This window comes from Carettochelys insculpta, chromosome 4 (genome assembly GCF_033958435.1).
Source record: "Carettochelys insculpta isolate YL-2023 chromosome 4, ASM3395843v1, whole genome shotgun sequence".
In the NCBI taxonomy this organism is placed as follows: domain Eukaryota; kingdom Metazoa; phylum Chordata; order Testudines; family Carettochelyidae; genus Carettochelys; species Carettochelys insculpta.
The window spans coordinates 27,384,790-27,391,504 of NC_134140.1; the positions used below are offsets into that span (position 1 = coordinate 27,384,790).

The window sequence follows — 6,715 nt, forward strand, 5'->3', positions numbered from 1 at the left end:
TGTTCCCAATTACGTTGCTGACTTCTTATGTGGCCTACTTTATGAACTTGTCTATACCTCACTAAAGCCATTTGCAAAGAGGTAATTGTGAGGCTTGATAAAAACCCTTTCAAGAAGTTGTGAGGTGCTTGGATGAAAGGTAAATGAATAAATAATTGACACCATCTTTCCGTAGAGCAAGGTGACAACCTTTTCTGTCATGAACTGGGTGCACTCAATGAACCATTCCTACTTAGCTTACCTGCAAATGCCCTAGCTATGTAGGGAATTGCCCTGAAGTTAATCCTTTTATTAGAGAGTGCACAGTGTCAGAGTCTACCTTTTAGCTGGACTATGACATCTATTCTGATGGAAATAAAACATGCCACTGTTCAAATGGCATTTCAACATCCATTTAACAAATGCGTAATATTTCAATGGGGTTTGTTGCTGCAGTGGAATGTTTTGTTAAAAAAATATGGTCCTGACTTTCACTAAGGTTCTGAGAGGCTTTGTCAGAATGGTGCTGACAAATGCTGCAATGTAAAACTAGACAGCTGGGCCCAGGGATATATTTGTCAGAGGAGGCAGGGGAACAGGGAGGAGGTAAGAGTGGGCAAGAGCCTGTCATCATACATTTTGGATCACAGCTATAGATGAAGTGAATGGGCATAGGCCCACTGACATCAGTGGTGCCATGTCCATTTATACCAGCTGGAAATCTGACCCTCTAACTGTAGGTTTTGCATTCACAGGCTACGTCTACACGTGAAGCCTACATCGAAATAGATTATTTCGATGTAGCAACATCAAAATAGGCTATTTCGATGAATAACGTCTACACGTCCTCCAGGGCCGGCAACGTCGATGTTCAACTTCGACGCTGCGCAGCACCACATCGAAATAGGCGCTGCGAGGGAACGTCTACACGCCACAGTAGCACACATCGAAATAAGGGTGCCAGGCACAGCTGCAGACAGGGTCACAGGGCGGACTCAACAGCAAGCCGCTCCCTTAAAGGGCCCCTCCCAGACACAGTTGCACTAAACAACACAAGATCCACAGAGCTGACAACTGGTTGCAGACCCTGTGCATGCAGCATGGATCCCCAACTGCCGCAGCAGCAGCCACAAGCCCTGGGCTAAGGGCTGCTGCCCACGGTGACCATAGAGCCCCGCAGGGGCTCGAGAGAGAGCATCTCTCAACCCCTCAGCTGACGGCCACCATGGCGGACCCCGCTATTTCGAAGTTGCGGGACGCGCAATGACTACACGGTCCCTACTTCGACGTTGAACGTCGAAGTTGGGCGCTATCCCCATCTCCTGATGAGGATAGCGACTTCGACGTCTCGCCACCTAACGTCGAAGTTAACTTCGAAATAGCGCCCGACACATGTAGCCGTGACGGGTGCTATTTCGAAGTTAGTGCCACTACTTCGAAGTAGCGTGCACGTGTAGACACGGCTACATTGTTTGTTTTTTTTTCAAACTAGCTATGGTATGGACTGCTTGATAAAAGGGGTTTTTCCTTTATGAAACCAGATGGACAGAGTCAGCAACTCCTACTTAGGCTTTGTCTATACTTACCTTTACCATCAGGATACTTCATCTATGAAAACTGGGTAGGTGAAGTCAATATACCAGCCGTGATATATCCGCTGCGGTAAGGTCGATGGAGGCTGTTCTGCCATCAACACCAGCTACTCTTCTCTTTTGCTGGTGTACTGGCATTGATGGGAGCATGTTCAGAGACTGATTTATTGCATCTTAAGTGATGCAATAAATTGATGCCCAACAGATTGATCCCTGCTGAGTTGATCCCTAGCACAGTGAAGACAGTCCCTTAGGCATTGATTTATTGTATTAATAAATCAATGTCCGAACATGCTCCTATCAAGGCTGGTACTCCAAAACATGAGAAGAGTAGCCACTGTCAATGGGAGAGCTGTCCCCAAACTGATCTGACTACATGGAAGACACCACAATAGGTATGTTGAGAAATAGACCGAAGGTAAAGGTAAGTGTAGACAAGGCCTGAGTCATCTAAGTGGGGGTGAGCTAATTATGGTTGTCATCACTCTGTCCCCACCCCAAAAGTAGCATTTTACACATTTTTCTTGCCTGCTAATTCCTGGCTGTGAAGAGCTCTGTAAAAGGATCATTTTACATCAGAAGGTCAGTTATGAATTACTGAGTAACACTGCTCTACCTTGAATTATAGTGAACATCAGCCATATTTCTAGCAGCTGGACTTGGGACATGTTAGGCATGGGGCTGTAGAAAGGGGTGACGTGGGAGGGGAACTCAAATGGTCATGTGTGTCCTCCAAATGCAGTGGGGGAGGTGCAAGGAGCCAGCAGCTATCCAACTGCCTCAGGCCCTGTGTTTTGGGGACCCTCAGGGCCCAGGGGATTACCGTGGGCCTGGCAGTGGCAGTAAGGGTCTCCTTGATACACTCACCAGTAGTGGCAGGAGTTCAGCCTGCTCTTCTCCCCTGGCTGCCAGCTGCATCACTTGGGGGAGAGGCTTGGGAGAAGGTGTGGAATCGCTCCTGTGCTCACTGGCAGTGGGAAGTGGAGTGACATAACTGGGAGGCAGCAGAACAGAGCAGGTTGGAATGAAATTGCATCTGTCTGTCACTGCCAGTAGCGGAGCAGGAACTCTGCTGTCAGCACTGGGCCCTGCCTCCATTAGTGTTCTAGGCCATGTCTCATGGGGGAAGAGGTGGAATAGCAGTGGGGTGGGATAAAGCAGCGGTGGTGAGGGAGAGGAGGGACTTGAGGGAAAGGGTGGAGTGGACACAGAGAGGAGGTAGGAAGAGGCGGGGCCTGGGGTGGAATAGGGGAAGTGCAGGGCCGGGGCAGGAAGAGGCTGGCTTTTGCCCCTGACTAGGGATGTCATGGGGAGGAGTCAAGTGAGGGTCAGTCATGTGACTGAAGCCCCCTTGTATTCTTCCAAGCAGTTGCCAGTCAACTTCGATGGAAAGGGACCTACCTCCACCTGGTGAAAACGAGCAGTGAGTGATGGCAGGGGAGAGCGAGTACAGGGGGGACGGGGGATGGAGTGAGTGGAGTGGGGCCTCAGAGAAGGAGCAGGTCAAGGGTGTTCACCTTCGTTCAGTGAGAAAGTTGGCAACCATATAAAGCACCCAGGATGGAAGGGAGAAGGGTAGGCTAGCAATGGGGAAAGGACCATTAACTACATGGGAGTCCAGTGATTCATGGAAAATCCCTCACAACAGAGCTTGGTACATCTGTGCGGAGTCCCTGCTCTGCCAGGCTAACCTCTTTCTCTTATGAAATCATGGCACATCTCTGACCAAGGCCGCATGGGCTCTCCCATGCTCACTATGCACTCATAACCACTCTGAAGAAGATGGGAAGTTCAGAGAGGAACTGCTTCCCATGGTGGCTGTCTCCTTAGTTCTGACCTCCCATTTCCCCAGACTGTGGTGTTCCCAGAGAGTAGCTTGGAGGAACTCTAAAGAACCATCCAGTATATCCATTGCTCAGCCCCATCCATACAGAAACATTTTCTCTGATGTTGTTCCTCTCCAATGCATCACAGTGCAGGGCAGAACCTAGGCCTTTGCAATTATTCTGTCACACAGGCAATGCAATTTACCATTATATAAATATACATGTGACAACAGAGGAATAAGTAAAACTGAAAGAGTGCACCAAGAAGGAAGTCACTGTAATTCAGCAATAATATTTATATCACCATCAATGAAACAAATCTTAACCATACCTTGAGTAAACAGTAGGGTTGATTGATCTTCCTGATGTATGTCAGAGGAGTTGTACAACTGTTTCATTGTTCACGCTTGCACAGGAGTTTCATTGTTCACAGGGAAACATTCTAATCCACAGAATTCCATTTGAAGGGTGTCAGGAAAGTGTTTTTAAAAGCATTGCCCCCACACAAATACCAGAAAATACATAAATGTTGAAGGAACAGTCAGAACAAGAATACCAGTTCTTCATTGAATCCAAGGGTGAGTCTCTGGCTTTGTTCCTCATGGAAACAACACAATGGCTGTGGCCACACTAGCAGCTCTTTTCAAAAATTATTTCGAAATGAGGGGCAATTTGGGAATGAGCAGGAGAGCGACTACACAGCAATTGCTCGTTTCAAAATTAATTTCAAAATTAAAAGGCGTTCATTTCCAAATCGTTATTCCACTCCCGTGTTGGGAATAGCACCTCCTTTCAATGTTAATTTCAAAATTAAATGTGTGTAGCCACTCCCTAGCTGCCATTTCAAAATGAAAAGTCCTCCACAGAGCAGGTCCCTCCCACCAGTAGCCAGTGCTCTATGGCTGTCAGCTGAGGGTGCCTTAAAGCTGCAGGGACACAGAAACCCCATGCAGGAAGCTGAGAGTGTGCTGGCAGATGTAGGAGTCCAAGGTGGTCAGACGACACTCCCTAGCGCCCCCAGAAAGCGACACCCCTCCGTGGCTGGCTGGCTGGGTAGCAGCCAAGACCCCCAGGATCCCCGTGGAGCCAAGGGGTCTAGGCGGCAGGGCTCCCAGGGTTCTGGACAGCCCCCAAAGAGGAGGGGGGCCCTCTGGGTGGAAGCTGAAGTCCAGGACCTGCTGGCCATCTGCAGGGATGAGGACATCTTGCTCAGGACGGAGGGGCAGAAGAGAAACACAGATGCCTTCGCCCACTTCTCCAGCAACCTTGCCACAAGGGGCTACCCCCTCTGGACCCCTGACCAGGTCCACTCCAAGGTGAAGGAGCTGCAGCAGGGCTATGCCTGACAAAGGGACTCAGCCAGGCAGTCAGGGGCAGCACCAGCCACCTGACCCTACTGCAGGGAGCTCTACCAGCTGCTGGGACCCAGAGAGGCTGCACCACCCGGCTGCACCACTCTGGACACGGTGGAGGGACAGGGTGAGGAGCCCCAGCCAGAACCCTCGATGGCCCCCATACTGCAGGCCCCGAAGTACCTGCTGGCACCCGGGACAGCAACAGCGGGAGCGAGGGACCACTGTTCATGGCCGAGCCTTCCAAGGGCCCTAGCCGGGCTACCTCCACCCGGGCCTGCCCTGAACCACCTGAGGAGCCCTCAGCTAGGACCGGGCTTGAGGTGCCCTGATCACGTGGGGGGGGGCCATCCCTGATGCAGCTGGTACAAGCCTGGGCACAAGGCCATGGGCCAGGGACCCAGGGATGGCCGTCATCGCTGCCGGGGGGGGGCCCGCATGGGGCCAAGGGCTGCCATGAGGGTCAGAAGCCCAAGAAGGCTGGAGCAGCCACTCTAATGGCCCCACATTGACAGACCCCACAGAAGGCGGGCCACTCCAGAGCCCCTCACCACAAGCCGGGTGGGATGGTGGTGGGGACAAGGCCGCTCGTCCACAGTACCCGGGCTCATGACTGACAGGGTACCACCCTCTCACCTTATGTCTTCACAGCCTTGGCATCTGCCAGCCACCACAGCCCCCTGGACGTGCCCAGGAGCCCCACAGCAGCAGAGGAGGGTGAGGGGGCGATGTCTCCCTGGACCAGGCACCATGGTGGGAGGAGCCACTGCTGCAGCTGGGCAGATGATCTGGTGGCAGCCCACACGGCTGCATGGTAGGAGCAGAACTGCTTGCTGCAGGAATGCCTCTCCATGGGGCGGGCGGCCTGGGACCGGGTGGCTGAGTATCTCAACACCCTGACCCAGGCTGTTGCCAACCCCCTGGCCCAGCCACCCACCCCTTGGATGGCCTTTCCTGCAGCAACCCTCACTGCCCCAGCCCCCACTTCCTCCCCAGTTCCCTCCTCTTCCCCAGCCCTCCCCCGCCCTAGCCTCTCCCTCTTCCCCACCAACCCCTCCTCCTCAGCTCCCCCCTCTTCCCCAGCTGCCCCCATGTCCCTTCCACCCCACCCCTCGCCCTTGCAGCTCTGCTCCCAGCTGACATGACCCCGGCCGAGCGGTGGGAACTGGTGCACTGGCTGTGGCCAGGCAAGCCCCGTGTAGCCAGACAGAACCCCCCTTTTTGCTCTACTCCATCTTGCCTTCCCTAGGTGCTTCAGAGCATGAAAGGAGTTAAAAGGAATAACCCAGCCCTAGAATGCCCGAGAGCACAGATGGGCTTATTTTAGCCATGGTCTTTGAAGTTCCAGAGAAAAGCTAAGAACAATGGGCTAATTAACAGCTGGGCCTCGCACTGCCCTTGGCTAATTACCATCAGTTGATTCTCCCACACGGTCCGGTCCCAGACACAAGGAAAATCTCTGGCCCATTAAAAAAAAACAAATGCCCTTAATTGTCTACCTCACAGGTATGAACTACGCCCTTGAGCTCCCTGTGAGAACCAGCATCAGACAGCTTAATTCAACTGAAACAAGGAAGATGCCTACGTGACCCAATGGGTATATAAGAAGGGTCCGGCAGACCCCCAATTTGAGCTCCAATCATCTTTCCTGCCGGACAGGAGGGTGGGGGTCTCCCCAGGTCCCTGGGGACGCCCGACTCCTGGAGAAAAAGGGACAAAGGACTTCTTCCCAAGGGACTGAGAGAAAAACTGGCCAAGCCACGTTGGTAACGCAGGGGTAAGAATAAGACCTGCTAGGAACTTTATCTTTTGCTTTTCATTTTTTGCATGCATTTAACAAGTATAGCTCTATGAATTAGAGTGTATGCTAGCTATTTGTAATCAAAGTATAAACCTTGTAACAATTGTAACCACAAGAGCTTAACTCGCTAGGTAAACAAACAAGCATTGTAACAGTAAGAGATTA

The 6,715-nt window shown here is 51.9% G+C and overlaps 1 long non-coding RNA gene across 1 annotated transcript; it reads left to right on the top strand.

Annotated features, from left to right (window-relative positions):
• The first annotated feature begins 4,631 nt into the window (after window positions 1-4,631).
• On the top strand, window positions 4,632-6,365 carry LOC142012261 (uncharacterized). Its single transcript, XR_012645292.1, has 3 exons — window positions 4,632-4,713; window positions 5,401-5,466; window positions 6,256-6,365. It is a non-coding gene; the product is annotated as an uncharacterized LOC142012261 (long non-coding RNA).
• Window positions 6,366-6,715: the final 350 nt, after the last annotated feature.